Genomic DNA, 17134 nt, shown 5'->3' on the forward strand with positions numbered 1-17134 from the left:
AGCTATAAAGGGCTCCACAGAAAGGCGACCGGGGGGGGGGGTGTGCAGGCATGGGGACGGTGTCTGAAGGGAGAAAGCCCTGCAAGTCAGGCCCTCACTCCAGGCTGGGGTCCCACGTTCATAGTCCTGGGTGCAGATCCTGCCCAGGTGGATGCCATCTGCATCTCACCATGAACCACAGTGAAGGCAGGAACTGACCGAGGCAGCCGGGAGCACAGTGTCAGACAATCTGTCTGCCACTCGTAAGCAAATGGCACGGTGGCGTACTCAACCCCGCCATGAACGTGCCTGGAATTCACAACAGCTCGAACCACTTAAATCTCTACGTATCTACCCTCACTTGGAGCCTCACTTCAGTCTTCACCAAATTAGCAACAAAAGGAGGGTCCCCTTTCTCCTCAAGGGGTACGGTACACGGCTCCCCACCTACGAACACCCACTCAACCCCAAGAAGGCTGCCAAGGCAGCTCTCTCCTGACTTGCGATGCTTGACAATCGATCAGAGTGTCAGGCCCACCTGTTTTAGGCACTATATAATTTAATGGATTCTTTAAAAAAAAAAATCAACTTCTAAGAACAGAAGACAAAAATCTCCTTGTTGAGAGACGAGAGAGGAAAAAAAGTGCGTAAATGTTATTAAAACTTAAAAGGAAGGTGAGCTTGGGTTGTTCCAGATTTTTTTTATAAGTTTCTTTCAAGGATATAAAAAAGTTTCTTCCCACCTGAAAGTAGTTTTACTATAAAAATTCAAAAGCTTCCAGGATGTGGGAAAGGAGGAAAAGGGTGATTTTTGAAAGATAAAAGGCAACAGAGAGAAAACTCTGGGTCTTTTACTAGGAGACTGGTAAAGAAGGCCACGCTCAAGTTTCAAAAGGAACCTGCAAACCAGGACCCTGGATGCACCAAGAATCCTTTCAGAAAGTGACTCCAATACAGTCCATAATTTTCCAATCTGCACCTGCTGACCAAGAAGTCACCGGAAGCCATCGCAAGAGAGCCCCACAGCATTTCTGAGGAGTGCTGTCCAGAGTGGAAGAAATCCCTAGGAACGCATCCCCAGAGTCATGGAGACTACGTCTCAACACTGACCCACCCAGGGGTGCTCACCAAAAGGGACATAAAGTGTTCATTACTTTCCAGACACACCAAAATCAGAGACTAGAAAGGTCCAGCTGAGCACCCAGGTTCTGCTTCTGCCCAAAGTCAGAGGCAAAGGGAGGAAGTCTCTCTTCCCAGGAGCCAGGCAAGGTCTGGGCTCTCGAGAGACCCGGGAGCCCTAGGTGGGTTTTAGACACAGAACTCACTGTCCCCAGGTTCCCAGGGAAAGGGAAGGGGCCTTCTCAAAGGAACAGGAGGGACAGCAGGCTGCTCAGAGCACACAAACGAGCCTGTCTTGGTCAAGCCGCACAGTCCAGGTGAGAGGGGCTTCCCCGGCCACATGACCTGATTCACACTGCTACAGCCACCCAGCAAGTGCCCACCAGGCTCCCCCAACAGCACCCCGTGGCCCTCTTCTCTTCCAATCTCCAGGATATCCAAACAATCTTGAGAAGTCTCCTCAGCGGTCACTGCCTCATTCAAAGGTCACCTCTTCCAGAACATTCCCTGGCACACTTCTTTCCGCCCACTCTTCCTCCCTCCACTTATTACACCACTGATTCCCCTCCCCTGAGCCCAAGGTCTTCCCTTCCAAACCACAGAACAAGGTCAGAGAGGTGGAGGGAGGAGAAAAGTGCTTCCAGGAAGAGGCTCGGCTGGCACCATGACAGGTGAGCAGGAGACACGGCCGGCTCTCCCCGGGGACTGGGTGTGCATGTCCACTGGAGGGAAGAGGACAAGGCCACAAGGGCATCCCTCAAGGGCAAAGTCCAAAGCTCAGCCACAAATGGGACAGCAGAGAAAGATCAGGGTGGCCTTCCTTCAGCTGGTGACATCAACTCCAGGCCTGTCAGGTGACAGGAGAAGCTAGCTTGTAGTCACATAAATGGCAGTGGCCTCATCCCTTTGGGAATGAGGAAAATAATGAATTCAGATTTTACTCTTGAGGACGAGGCTGCCTAATCTCCCTCTACTCCTCAAGGGCTAGGCTGCCACCTTCACCCACCCCCGGGTGGCTTTCCCTCCCCGCCCTCAAGGTGGACACTGGGAAATCCCAGGGCCCCCTCCTCCTATCCCTCCTCATCTTCCACGGGCCCCAGAGCCAGGAGGCCCAGGCGTGTGCCTGACGCAGGGCGCGGGAGCCAGCCAGCAGCCATTCTGGCTCGGGGTTCTGTTTGGCTTTGCTTTGTATTAAACAGAGGCCCCGATGGCATCCCACACACGGCGAGGGAGAAGGGACTGCGGGTAACTCATCAGCACGGCTGGTTAACGGGCTCCATCAATAATGCAGCAGCCGCCTGGCCCAGCCTGGCCCTGCTGCGACAGCAGAACCTCGAGGGACAGCTGAGGGAATTCAACACCACACGGCCACACAGGGAACCGGGGCTGGGGACTGCGGTCTGGGCGCCCAGCAGGACCCCCACAAGGAGGGATTCGATTTAATGGAGAATAAAACAGGGGCTAGCAGGGCACAGGTTCGTGGGTTCCAGCTCAAAGGCCTTTGTCCTGGTCAGAAGATGCCAGACAGAGGCTGGATGGCCATGGTCACAGCTGAGGAGAATCCAAGGCACCCAGGACTGGACGGCTCCCTGTTCACTTTGACAAGCATCATCATTAAGCACGAGCGTTTTCTGAACAGCTGCTGGGCACCAAGGACATCCACCTGCACTTCTCCAACTTTAACTGACACGGCCACAGCTGGGGTGTTGCAGGCATGTGACCTGAGCACCTCTGCTGCTGGGCCCAGCCACACTCTGAGGGGCACAGCCTCAGTCCACACTCACAACCCTGCGAGGCAGGTGCTATTATTTTACAGCTGAGGAGACTAAGACCCAGAGAGATTGCAGTGAAGGGATCCAGGCTGCCACGTGACGCCAGATCTGTCTGACTTTGCAAACCTAAGCGTTCCCTGATTCTGGGGAGTCTAAGCAACCACAAGACCCAGCCTGACTCAAGACCCAGCCTGACTCAAGGCCCAGCCCAGCCCAGCCCTGGGGCTGCAGAAAGTGGCTCACACAGTCAATGGGCCCTACTTTAGATCCCTGGGTCCTACAAGAGCCCACAGTAGAGCAGGCAGCAAGATTCCTGGATCATGCCACACCTGATTCTGACCCAGAGGCCCAGGGAGAGCTGTTTGTCACCTCAGAAAGGCACAGGATCCTCAACCACAGAAAAAGAAAACACAGAACAAAGAAAAATTCCCTGTGTAGAAAAGGCTGATAGAAACACACCAGGACACACAGTTCCCATCGTATGGTATAATTATGGACATTTTTTGTCTCTTCTTCAGGTTTTCTGTGGATACTGGAAATCAGCTTCTCCATAACCTCTCTGGACGGAGCACCGCCCCTGCCACCACACCCCTCCCCAGGTCTGCAGGAACCTCAGCAGGGTGAGCATGAGGAGGGCAGCCGACAGAACCCCTCGGAGAGTTCAGACTCCAGGGATATGGAAAGCAAAGACACCCCAGAGGAGCCAGGACCCTTCCTGCCCACGCCCAGCATCCTGGACACCTCCCTGCTTCACGCAGAAGGCAGGAGTCTGCTCAGCTTCCAGAAGTGGGTGTGCAGAATGAGGGGCAGGGTCTGGGAATGCCTGTCACAGCTGTGTCCCCAAAACCACACTTCCCCACCCCAGCCTGCAAGATGAAGGCCTCCTAAGATCCCCAGATGAAAGGCCCCGGTGAGCCCAGCCACCATCAACACCAGCCCTGGGCTTTTATTCTCTGATTGGGGCTTGCCTAATCCACTAATTATCCCTGTCCATCTCGGCGATGACAGCCTGGGGGATAATCAATGGTTGCCTCCTTGCCCACCCGCCCTCACCCACTTGCCCAAGCACACCAGCAATAAACACGCCAATGAAAAGGAAGACCTAACCACAAAAGGTGCTCCGACCAGCCCTCGCACAAGGCTCCATTTGTAACGACAAGACGCTTTCAGTCAAGGGCATCCAGTGCTTCCTTCACCCACCCACGAGGTCTGACGCCCAGGCTGTGTTCTGACATGGGCGTGTCTCCCTTAAAATTTTAACAACTAAACAATTATGGCAACCCGATCTTCAAGGCTATTTCATTTTTTTTTAAAGTTCTCTACTTAAAAGTAAGCATTCTTCAGTCTATCCTGAACCATCCACCAGCCACATGGGGTTATTTAAATTTCAATTTTAAAAATGTGATATTCCCTGGAATGAAATAAAATGTGATATCCACTATAATCCCAGTGGCTCAGGAGGCTGAGGCAGGAGGATCCCAAGTTCAAAGCCAGCCTCAGCAACTTCGCAAGACCTTAAGCAACTTAGTAAAACCCTGTCTCAAAATGAAAAATAAAAAATGGTCTGGGGATATGGCTCAGTGGTTAAGCACTTCTAATTCAATCCCAGGCACACACACAAAAAAAGTGATATTCAGTTTCTCAGTCCCAACAGTCCTACTTCAAGGGCTCAGAGCCATGTGCAGCAAGCATCCAGAGTACTGGGCAGGAGACCTAGAATGGCTTTCTGCACTGAAAGCTCTACTGGACACTGCTGGCCACACCAGGTCCAAGTACCCAGGCATCTGTGGGGTGTTCCATAACGGCACCCAGGTTTCTGGGTCTACGTTCCAACTTTTGCAAAATGTGTATCTGCTTCATGTTCCACATTTTTTTTTAAATGGACCCCTCTACCTCTCCCTTCCATTCCCCAAATTCATGGGTCCCTTCCCCACCTGGATTTTCACAGCATGTGACCTCCCTTATCATTTGAGAGAGTCCTTCCCACCAAAAAAGAGAGGGGCAGAGGCAGTAAGACGCTGCTGCCTTACATTTACACAACCAAGTTTTCGAGAGGAAACCCTGCGAGCCATTTAGGGGTCCAGCCTGACCTTATGAGCATCCGCTCACTGTGGACAGACCTGGTGCATAAAGGACTTTCACGGCAACCCTGGGAGGGCAGCTGGAGGTAACCACGTGCAACACTGTCCTTCTTGCCACCGAGAAATAGGCACAGAAAGGGTAAGTAATTGGCCCAAAGCCAGAGGGGGGTCTGCTCTCGCCCCCTGTCCACAGCCTCACCTGCTGCTAAATTTGCCCGGTTATTTTTAAAATGAAATTGTTCCACAGGTTCACCTGAGACTGGCTGATTCTCCACATCTGGAAATCTAGAACTCGCTGTGTAACCCTCTAGTGTAGGGCTGCTGCTTTACCCGAGGGCTCATGATAAGCGCCTGTGTGCACTGAAGCCTCCCCAGAATAACAAATATCTACCCCTCTCACCTTTGCCCCATTCCAAGGCCCAAAGCCATTGCTCCACTTGTTTGTTCCTCTCTTCCAATGTCCATATGAGATAAGGAACCTAAGCAGAAGACACGGGGACCTGCCCCCTAGAAGTGCCATGTTGCTACCCTTACTCCAAGCGGTCACCCCTCCCTGAGACGTGCCCTCCCTCTCAGGGAGGAGCTGCCTCCACTAACTCCCAAACCGCTTCTGCCTTTTAGGGATGTGTCCCTCTTGGGGCCAATCTCTCCAGCACCCTGGACAGTCGGGCCAAGACACTTGCCCTAGAGAGAATCAGGCTGGGGCTTCAGCTTGCTCCCCTAACTGAGCAGCTCACCCTGACCCCCCTTCTAAACTGGAGACTCCCAGGCAGGCACAGCCTCCGCCAGGCCTTGGCCTTTGCACAACACATACTCTGTGCTCCGCCATCTTCCACGAAACTTACTTCCCCTTTGGAGTAGAAATGGCGTCTCCTCCAGGACCCAACTCTCACCCTGGGCTGCCAGGAGTGACTCCCTGGTGGCCAGTGAAGAGTCACAGGCCACGAACATCACCAAAAGAGGTGTCTCTCCACTGGCTGTCGTTCTCCTTGCCTGGATAAAAGGGCCCAGACGAGCACCTTTGAGAATCTGGAAGGGTCAGTACGGTCCGGTGGTTAAAAGCACAACTCTAGGGTCAGTCCACCCAACTTCAGATCCACTCACTGGGTGACCTCAGGCAAGTTGCTTAATCGCCTGCCACTGCCCTGTCTCCCTCTTCAAGGGAGGCTGATGGTCAGTTCTCCCCTCCAAGGGTAGCTGTGAGACTACAAGTCTCACAGCAAGTCATCACCAGCAGTAATGAACACAGGAACTCGACACTGTAAGTCGGCACACAAGGCCAGTCTTCCTGACTGGGACGTTTCATGAGCACCTTCTATGCACAGACCACGCACAGACAGGGGAGGCCATGCAGAGAGAGAACAGCAGATGGGCTGAGAAACTCGGTCTGGTAGAAAAGCCATGGACGCCATCTATCCCAAGGCCCTGAAGGGCAGCATCCTCTAGTAGCAAGTACTAGAAGTGATACAAGCTCCCCAGAGAGGGGTGACACCTCACTGGATCTCAAAGGATAGTGGGAATGTTCCTGGCAAAGAAAGAACAGAAAGGAGGGAGAAAGGAAGAAGTTCCCGCAGAAGATGGAATTAGCACAGGAAGGGAAGCAGAGAGGAGCGGCTATGTCTGAGCACAGGATTCACTGTGTCCACCTGAAACTCATTCTAGGTATATCTGGGTGGGGGTCCAAAGAGGAGGGGGTCCTTCTGCAAAGGAAGTGCTCAACGGCTCTGGGTGGCCTGAATCACCTACTTACGGTGCAATCCCAGAAAGACCTAAAGAGAATCAGCCGAGTGTCTGTGAAAGCTGCAGATTCTTGAGCCCCACCCCAGATCTGCACCATCTCTGGGAATGGGACCCGGGGGATCATTTTTACCACAGTTGCCAGAGGTTCTCTACTCACCAAAAACTACACATACAGGAAGATTTGAGAATCTCTGCAAGACATAAAATGTCACATGATCCTCTGGGCCTTTAGAAGCTGGGGCCTCAGCAATTTCTCACCCCAATGTCCACTTCTAGCTCCTTCCAAAGTAATGCTGGGCTGAGCACTCATACACAGCAATGAGAACTGAGACAGGCTCTTTGAAAGACGTTCAGGAATGGGCTTCAAAAGCCTTTAAAAGTGCATAACTTTGTTTCCAGGATAACTCCTCCAGTATCTAGCTACAAGGATATACTTACAGCAGTGTTGCTTATAATCTGCAAAAAACTAAACACAATCAAAATACAAACAAGTAAGGAATAGTCTCCCTACCTCAGGGCTTTTGCACATGCTCATTTCTTGCTTGGAACATTCTTCCCCAATATCCACAGTACTTAAGTTGTCCCTCAAATGTCATCTTCTGGGAGGCCCTCCCTTGACACTCTACTGGAAAGCAGCCACACTGCCCTGCTTCTCCCCATTATACAGAATCCTCTCAGTGCACAAGAGAACTGATTCATTTCATCACCCCCACTCACTAGAACATGCATTTTGTTCACTGCTATATCCGCAGCACTTCAAAAAGAGGCCAACACACAGTAGGTCCTCAAATGTGTCAAATGAGTTAATTACAGGCACAGAAATGTAACATGAAACAGCCATTGGAAGGAGCATGGCTTACATCTCCACACATGGAATCCCAAGGTCACTGGGTTGCTAGGCAGAAAGGACATTTCAGTCGGCCTCATGGACCCTTTGTTTAAAATGCATGCACTCCTGTGAGCATGTGGAAGAGCCCACTTCGTGATGGAGTGCTTCTGGGTGACTGGTTTTTTACTTAATTGAAGGCTCTAGTTTTCTTCCATTAACTTTGTATTACTTACATAATCTTTGAGAAGTAATCCCTCATGAAATGTTCTCAAAACATTTTGCTAATTTTTTTTTTCAAGAAAAGGCTGCCTCCTCAGTGACTTAATTAGGGTGTCCCTAATTAAGGCCAGCACAACATCAAAGAGGCCAGGTTCCCAGGGACCCAGGTTCCAGGAGCCTCCAGGGGCCTGGCTGCAAGACGCCCTCAATCCTGCCAGCAGCCGCTCCGACCCCGGGCTTGGCCATGGGCTAACTCCTGGCTCCGCTCCCCACTACCTGCTTCCTATTGGGGTGTCTGATGCAATTATTCAGGCCCCAGATCACATCCTGCTGTGGAGCTGGCTTTGAAGATTGGTAAACACTCACTTCAAAAACAAAGAGCAACCATTAAACCCAACTCAAAGACTTCCTTAATGGCAGCATGCGTGGCTGTGGTGAGGGCCTCAGAAGTGACATGAAGGCCTCCCTGGGAACTAATTCCATGGGATTTCCAGCCTCCTCCTGCAACGCCCCCCTCCTGTTTCTCACTCCGTCAGGGGGTGCAGAGCTGCTGCCAGGGTGACCCGATAGAGGGGGTTTCCTCCAGCAAGACAATCGTGTCTGTGTGGCCACGTGCACCCAGAGCCCCTGCGTACTTCTCTCTGCTGGTAAGTTGGTGGCACCCACGGGTGGGTCAACTGCCCAGCCATTTCAGGTCAACAGCTGGGTCAGATTCTATTTAAAGAGGGACACCCCTTGAAGATTCGTGGAGCAGCTCAGAGGGGAGCCTAGATTTTGCCATGTCGTGTCTGGCTCATCCCGATTCCTGAAGGGAGAGGGACAGCAAGATCATCAAAGAAATCGGAATCTGAAAAGGAACTCCAGCGGCAGCCCAGCACAGACCCTGCGATGTCACCCCACCTGTCCACTCCCAGCTCTACCCCAGCTGGCAAATGACAGAGGCGACAAAGTCATGAGCTGCGCCTCAGTTTCCCCACCCGTCAAGTGGGGACTACCATAGCTACAATAAAATGGGAATAACAACTGTAACCACCTCCTGGGTCACTGGGAGATTAAATGAGTCTGCCTTTGTCCGGCATTTAGAACAGTGGCTGGTAGTGCCAGGCGCAGAAATGCTCACTGAGTAAGAAAAATAAAACTCAGTTCTCAGCTTGGGTGTCACCTAGACCAAAAGGCTTCTGTAGCTCTGTCCTCCCACCCTAAATAGGAATCAGAAGCTGTCCTCAGGGCCCCATAAAAGCTTGTGCTGACTTCTGCAATGAGGCGGATCACACTGAATCCCCTTTCCTCGCCTGCATCTCTTCTAGAATGAACAACTTCAGGGCGAGAACTGTGACTGTCCTGGTCACAGGTGTGCCTCCGCCGCCCTGCAGCCCCAGCCCACAGCAGCTGTGCCATGCTATTTATTGAATACAGACACTGGATTCTGTCAGATTATTTCCAGGTTGGCAACCAGAAAGCTCTGCCTTCTGGCCTCTGTGGCATTTCCAAACTGAAGACTGTTTTCTTGTCTTTTCTGAAACATTGGATTGCTGCTAATCAGCGGGCCACTCTCATCGGAATCACAGATTACGTATCCTTTATCCAAAATGCTTGGAACCAAAAGTGTTTCAGATTTCAGAGACTTGGGGATTGGGGGGGTATTTGTATTGACTGTACCAGTTGCACATCCTTAATCTTAAAATCCGAAATGCTCCCAAATCTAGAACTTTATGAACATCCTATTAGGGCTCAAAGGGTTTTGGATTTCAGATTTTGGGTCTTCGGACTAGAGATACTCAGTCCACAGTGGGGTGCCTTGGGAAGGCACAGGAGAGCTTTTAATCGGCACTTGTTTAGTCCCAAGCCTGTCCTATGCACTGCCTCATTTAACCTGAGGGACTTTAAGAGGGAAGTATCATTCCCTCACCCTCATCTACAGAAAACCAAGGCTCAGGAAGGTGGGGTCACTTGCCCAGAGTAACAGAGCTAAAAGTGGCAGGGCCAGATTTCAAAGCCACTTTTCAAAGTAAAATGCAGTGAGCACTAGGCAGAGTCAACAGTGACAAATGCCGTAGGGTGTCCAGCTTGGAAGAGGAGGAGGGGCCAGCGATGAGGGGACTTTCTGATGGACCTGGAAGGATGAGCAGGGCTAGGGCAGGAGGGGGAGGAGCAAGGACATGTTTAAGGAAGCCAAGTCCAAGCTGGGGAGCACAGAGCTGCCCACATCACAGGGGCCCTGGCAGCCAGGTGAAGGCAGAGGGCAGCAGGCAGGAAGACCCCACATGGCTAGGCCCTGAGCTCAGTACCAGCTGCTGCTACAGGGCAGGCTAGAGGCAAGTGAGGGCCACTTTGCCTGGGTACCCCAGAAAAACAGCAGAAACACAAAACACAGCCCCCCTGCCCCCCATCGCCTTGGCCTCAACATCTGTAAGACTTTTCTTATCCCTCAAAGCTAAAATAAATGCCCTGAAGATCCTTGCCAGACCCTCCCCAGGTTCTCCCCTCCCCTTATAAACAGACAGTGAGGTTTGCAAATAAAGAAATTGAGGGTAAACAGGCCCTGCTGGGCCGGAGGAGGGTTATAATGAACTCAGCCGCGATTTATTTAGCAAGAAAAAAAAAACAACTCAACTTCTCCATTTCCAGAAGCCTCACTGCAGGCTCTAAATACAGCTCTGAATAGGGTGGGGCAGTCTTGCCCTAAGAAGGGGTATAGATGATTACTATACTGAGTTTTGAGACTTCAAAGTCCTCCATCCCCAAATCCACAGTAAGAGCCACTGGGGACATCTGAGTGTCTGGGCACCAGGACCAGGTGAACCTTCGTGAGTCATCTCTCATTTCAGAATCCTCAGGGCAATCCATGAGGCAGGTGCTTCGTCAGACCCACTTTACAGACGAGCAAAATGAGGCTGCTCGAGGGATGGCGTAACTTGTCACGGGACTTGAAATCATATCCCTTTGATTCCAAGGTCAGCAGAAGCTCCAGAATGTGTCCAGGAGAGCTTTAGTGGCCAGCAGCAGGTGGAAAGTGAGCAGGAATCTGCAGGGCCAAGCAGGCACACCTTCCCCTAGGGTGTTCCAGACCTCTGTTGTGCAACCCAGAAGCCACTAGCCTCACATGGCTATTTAAATTTAAACAAATTAAAAGTAAATAAAATTAAAAATTCAGTTCCTGATCTCACTAACCACACTGCATGTACTCCATCGTCACATGTGGCTAGTGGTTAATAGATCTGACAATTTCCATATTACAGAAAAGCAGACCAAACAGGACTATTATAGATCAATAAAAACACCGCAAAGTGTTCTAAAGATGTATTTTGTTGTTGTTGATGCTTAACGCAATTTATTCACGTTCACATTTCGCTATCATTTTTAATTTTCATTTTCAGTTGTGGTAAAACACACATAAGAAAATACATCATTTTGATCATCTTGAAGCTCAAGTGTGAAGTCTATTCATGTGGTTGTGCAAACATCTAAAGAAGCTTTTATTCAGACTTGGGTAAGATTTAAGAAAACACTTTGTGGGGGCTGAAATTGTCTAAGAGGGAGCCTGACAGCTACAGGGTTCTCAGCCTGGCTACATGCAGGAATCTCCTGGGGTGCTTTCAAAATCCTAGTGCCCAGGATGCACCTGAGAGCCCAGAATCAGAGCCTCTGGGGACTGGGACCCCTGTCTTCAAGCTCCCAGGGAACTCAGTGGGGCTTTCCCTATACCACACCCCTCTATCCAAAGGGGGGCACCTGCCCAGAACCTCCCTTGGCCAGACCCACTCCTCTGGCCCAGGAGAGCCCTGTCTTGTGGTCAGGAAGAGGCCCAGATGATACCTGCCTCCCACCTCCAACTCTCCAGAGCTGCTGGCGCTAAGCAGGCCAATACTTTTACTGCTGTCCAATTCTAAGAGAAAGAAAGCAAATAAAAAAGACACACAATTCAATTGATTTTTTTTTTCACCCACTTAAACTAGACAGGAAAAGAAAAACCACTTAGAAACCGGGACCAAGGCCTTCCATGCCAAGAATTGGCACAGGAGGAGGACTTCTGGCCAAGCCCATCAACCTCTCCAAACAGACTCAGCCCAAACTGGAGGGCTACCGGGACGTAATTAAACACAGAAAGCTCTTTTACAAGAGAGTTCCGGAGCTGGACACAAAATGAGTTCAAGGTAAGCAGTTGCCTTTGAGGAGTCACGTGAACTTTGGGTGAACTTGGTGAATTCACATGATACGGCAGTGGTGGGGGTCGGATGCCAAACCTGCAAGGAAGCCTAGCCTCAGGACAGGTGGTCTCCTGGACCTAGGGACCTACAACCAGTCACGGAGGAGTCCCCAAGGGCTCTGTGTGTGGACAAGGATAGGAGCCGAGGGTGACAGGCTGGAGCCTGTTCCCAAGGCTTCTCCACCCTCTGTACACCCAGGGAAACAGGAGGCAAGGGGTATGCCAAGTCACCTGTTGGACAAGACAGCTGAGTGGGAGGAGAAAGGAAGCCACAATGTGTGACATATCATAAACCGGTCATTTTCCATAAAGGTGCTGGCCGGATGAGAGCTGCCCACCCCACAACGGTCCTCAGAGCCTTGAGATTAAGCCCATGTCTCCAGGCTGGCTCCAGCTAGAAGCAGAGAGAAGACTCTGATGCCTCCGAGAGCCTCCTGCAGTTCTCAGGCAAGTGAAATGCCACAATCTAGAAATGAATACACACCCTCACCCTCTAGAAATGAATCCCCCTTCCCACCTTCCACTAATGAGCTCCTGCTTTGGGGTCAAAGAGGCCAAGGTTCGAATACCAGCTGCACCTCACTATGGCCTTAAACAGGTTACCGAATCGCTCCAGGCCTTGGCTTTCTCATCTGGAAAGTGGGTGGATGACAGAACAACATGAAATCATGCACACCAAGCACTCAGCACAATGTAGGTCCTCAACAAATCACTTCTGGCCCAGTGTTCAATATTACAAAAAACAATGAGCACCTACTATGTGCAAGTGGCACACCAGAGCATCTCATACGACCATGACCCCCACATTTGCACAGTAGGTAAAAACACAGTCATCCAAACAGGGAAGCAGAGATGAATGGGAACCCCACCAAGGCCTCCCAGAGGGTTGGAGGTGGAGCACATGGGGAGTAAAGAGCTGCTCTGGAAGGAATCTGCACTAAGAATGGCTCTTTGGTTATTTGGTTGTTTTTGTTGTTTTACTTTGTTGTGGTGGCACAAGCTCAGATGAAACATTCCGCAGGCTGCATCTAATTCAAGGGAGAAATTCTGCAATCAAATACAACAGGCTTCCTTGAGGCTCAGCCAATTAATTTACTCTGTTGGTCTCTCCTGTTTGCTACTTAATAAGGCCCTATCAGCAATGCAATCTGCAAATCTGAGTTCAAGTGCTTAAGCATCAGTCAGTTCCGCTTAAGGAGCCCCAAATACAGCTTGTCTGATGTCCTAAGAGGCTAAATCCGGCCTTTGGCTTCTGTTCTGTTTGGGGTAAGGTGTTTCTTTTGTTTTTGCAGCAGGGTGGGTTTGGGGTAGCGTCCCAAAGGCCTCTCTGAGAAGCAACAGGGAACTCAAAATGACCTCACTGTGCCATCCCCAATTCGGGAACATCAAATGATCTCACTATAGGAGGAACCTTGCCAGCTCTCACCTGTCTGCAAAGATGGAAACAGCCTCGGTACAAATGATAGATGAAGCCTCTAAGGGATCAATAGTTTCAACCTTTTCACCCTCCACACATTTTAACAACCTCAAATGAGCTCACCAAATTGATAGATATCGTTTTATCTTTTTCCTTTTTTTCCCTACAGCCAAGACGCAAAAGAAAAGGTCAAAGGGCAGGCAGTCAACAGCTGGGAAGATGCGGGCATACTGTTCACACTTTAGAAACACAAATTATGCTGTATTTTTCTTGCAAGAATCAGAACACAGTTTGGTGCCTGCAACATAACTGATGCTCAAGAAATACCGCAGAATGGGTAGAAGCTGAACGATGGATAGATGGCTGAACCAGGTTGAAGCCAAGCTCAGCCGACCTTCCATGCAAGCAGTGACCTAGGAACAACCTCCTCTCCATTTGGGGCAGTTATGAACTGCAGAATTTGAGAGCATAAAGGTTCATGGCATGAAGCCACAAGTTCTAAACAATTTGATTAAATAGGAGGGATAAGGGATTTTCCCACAGAAACATTTAAACCAAGACCCAAAATGACAGTTTTCCAAACCAGGACAACAAGTTTCACACCTTAAAAAAAAAAAAAAAAAGGTCGATCTACATAGAAGACGCCCTAAATCTCTGAATAAGCACCCAGTCTGGGTGGTTCCTGCTGCTGATTTGATGACATCTTTATTTTAGCTTTTTCTCCCATGGGCCCAAAATGAGGAAGCTGTAAAACCCTGGCCAAACACGACCATTTGCTAAGAGAAAAGCCAACACAGGGCCCATCTGTCCTTTACAATGGCTCTGCTTGTCCTGCCTTTGTGTGGCTGTCACCGTTCACACAGAGTGGCCCACCTCCCTCAGAATACCTGGCCGCTGAGGCCTGAGCTTGGCTTTCAGTGTCTTCCTAGAGAGAAGTTTTTTTCTGAAGCATCCAAGGAAAGTCTTTTCCCTCAGGCCACACTGCCATACTATGATGACATTCTGGTCACAGCCCGCCGCACAAGGCTCTTGGAGGGCAGGGTAGCAAACAGATTCCACATAGTAGGTCCTCAATAAATATCAAGGAAGTGAACCCTTCTTCTGACAGGAACCTCAGATCAACAAGGGGGGGAAAAAATACAGTCCTGGGATCATTTCCCAGTGCTGGACCCACTCACTACCCACATTCTTGATCTCATGATAAGGGAGGGAAAATATCATGACATGCCTTCGAACCACAAAAAGATTTCCATGGAATTCAAGAAGTCCTTTAGCAGTTCTAATTTTAGGCAGAATTTAGCACAGAAGATACTGGTAGCCAACAGAGGGAGGAACTGAACAAGGCCCCTATTCTGCTCAGCACAGGTGCTGGTAACAGGACACCCTGTCTAAAGAGGCACGCAGTGGAGAGCACTCAGGTGTGGCTGGGTGCCTCTCGCCCCATCATATTATATAAGGCCCAAAACACACTCCCCAGCTCGGACAAAGTTCTGCCTGCAGCAGCCTACTCCTCTCCCGACAGGCTGACACTTGAGCAACCAGGGCAAGGACAATATTTGATTTGAGCATGCAGTGTTTTCTGTTTTTTACCCAGTTAATTATTAAAAGATAGACAAACATCCCCAGAAGGAGCTTCCCCCCAAGTTTGGACAGCCAAGTCTCCAGGTCTTGAAAATTCCCTAACACCAGATTCTGGTTAGGTTACTTAAAAGCAACAACACACATCTGTTAGCAGTATTTAGCCATCCTCCCCAGAACCTGGGCAGACACCCAGAAGATTCCAGGGAACTCCAGTCACTTCCAGACCACTGTTCCCCCAGACAAGCCAACCATGGGCCTTGCCTCCAGCCACGTGAATACCCTGTCTCCCTTCTCCTCAGGACAAATCACGCTTGACGGCTAGAGGGGTGATTTATGTGACGGGAGGAACGGCAGGCCATAAGCCATTCTGCACACCACTGGTCATCAGCGACCACCACTGCAGCAGGGTGGGAGAAGGGGAAGGATCAGGTCCTCTCCAGTCAAGGAATCAATAAGTTATTTAACAGCTGCAGCCTGTTTTCCATGTTCTAGATCTCATCCCAAGAAAAGTAAGGATTCCTTTCACACCCAGCCCCAAAAAGGACAAAACACACACCCTGACAGCCAAGGACCCAGACTGATGAAGAACCTTTAGGAGAAAAGCACAAAGAATCCTCTCTAGCTTTTCCTTGTCTTGAGGTTTTTTGGTTTTAGAAGACAAATGGTATCAGGCCTGGAAATTATTTCATTTTTCTGTTTTCTTTTTTTTTTTCTCCAAAGAGGAAATTGACTCCCTTCCTGTGCTGCCATACATTTTGAAGAAACAAATGCTACTTATAAAACCATTTTCCTACCCTTTCCTCACCCCTGCACAACATCATTTCTAAGGAAAAACAAAACAAAACTGAACACTATCAAGATGGCAATCCAAATGGGTTCTCAACATTTATGATTCTCCCTCAAAGCAAAAAGAAAGGAGATGTGATAAACTCATCATGGGAGTCTTAAGAAGAGAAAAAGAGGACACACAGGTCATTAGAAAGTCACCTGACTCCAGACATTAAAAACTGACTTTTACCACTGGCCACCCCATACATCTGCACTTGACACTGCTTCTCCTAGGTAGCCACATTTTCATTTTCTTGAACTTCCCTTTTAAAATATCACTGCCATGTAATCCATGAAGAAGTATTTTAGGAAGAAAAGTCTATGAGAATACTTAGTAATTTGTCTTATGTAGAAATAACCTTGCAAATCAGACACCTTGTCTCTTTTTTTGCTTATCCCTCTTCTCCCTGCAAAGTCTAAAATTCTGCGTGGTTTAGTATTCCATTCCACCTTGCTTTCAAAATCTTTTACTGCCAAGACAAAACAAGCAAACAAACAAAAACCTTTAAAATAAATGCCTTCCCACAGAATGTAGAACAAACCTACAAAAACTCAAAGGGAAAGACCCAGAAACTCCAGATTTGGCATTAAAGGAGCATTAAATAAGAGCTCTTTATTTCTGAAACCTTGAAAATATATATTATATATATGGAGAGAGAGAGAGAGAGAGAACACCACGGTATCACCATGAAGCACCATGAATCTCTGGGCACAGCACACTGCCAGGCAGCCAGAGGATAGCAGGTAGAAGGCAGGAGAACCCACCCTTAGGGCAGGATTACCTTCTGAAGGGCTTTGGATTCAAACCAGTGAATGGAAAGAACTGAGCCTAGATTCTGGATTAAAGAACAAAGAGGAAAACTCCAGGTGTGACCACTCTGGGACTGCAGTGAGCAGGTCATTTAGATCCCAGACTGGAAACCTCCATTTAACTCCTCCAAAAAACACAAGCTGTTTTACCAACCCATCTCAAATTCATCCTCTGGAGATAAGAATATACCATGTGTGCTTCCAACCAAATTTGTTTGACCATAGGGCCTGAGGAATTTAAGTTAACAATAAATACCAGAGTCCAAGGAAAGGGGACCAATCTTTGTTCAAAAGAGCATTTCAATGATTCAATGTGGATTGGGAGCAAAGGAATGAAAGGGGCTGTCTTTGAAGTGGGACTAATCCATCTAATTCCAAGTGACTGGATTAGAGGCATTCCTGGGCAAACAGGGTCTGGCTGCAGATTAGGCTACACGAATGTCAATTTCTGACAAAAGGCACAAGATCCGTGGAAGGATTTCAAAATGGACAAGACCAGGAGGAGGCACCTTGGCAAAGTTCACCCTCTGCTAGGTAGCAGTTGGTTCTAGA

At 49.3% G+C, this 17134-nt stretch overlaps 1 protein-coding gene and 1 long non-coding RNA gene across 13 annotated transcripts in view; one reads left to right on the forward strand and one right to left on the reverse strand.

Annotated features, from left to right (window-relative positions):
* Mtss1 (MTSS I-BAR domain containing 1) overlaps nucleotides 1-17134 on the reverse strand; it is a 154757-nt gene that overhangs the window by 135951 nt on the left and 1672 nt on the right. For 4 of the 12 annotated variants that reach the window (XM_048802100.1, XM_048802094.1, XM_015486445.2 and 1 more), the window contains exon 1: nucleotides 5352-5374. The exons of 7 other annotated variants lie outside the window; for them this stretch is intronic. The gene's annotated coding sequence lies outside the window, so the exon portion shown is untranslated. Of the gene's footprint in view, nucleotides 1-5351; nucleotides 5375-17134 lie in introns of those variants that run through there. One more of the 12 variants, XM_015486446.2, reaches the window with a different exon arrangement.
* Nucleotides 1679-4155, forward strand: LOC125616540. Its single transcript, XR_007347187.1, has 2 exons — nucleotides 1679-1769; nucleotides 3389-4155. It is a non-coding gene; the product is annotated as an uncharacterized LOC125616540 (long non-coding RNA).

Source organism: Marmota marmota, unplaced genomic scaffold (assembly GCF_001458135.2).
Source record: "Marmota marmota marmota unplaced genomic scaffold, marMar, whole genome shotgun sequence".
Classification (NCBI taxonomy): Eukaryota; Metazoa; Chordata; class Mammalia; order Rodentia; family Sciuridae; genus Marmota; species Marmota marmota.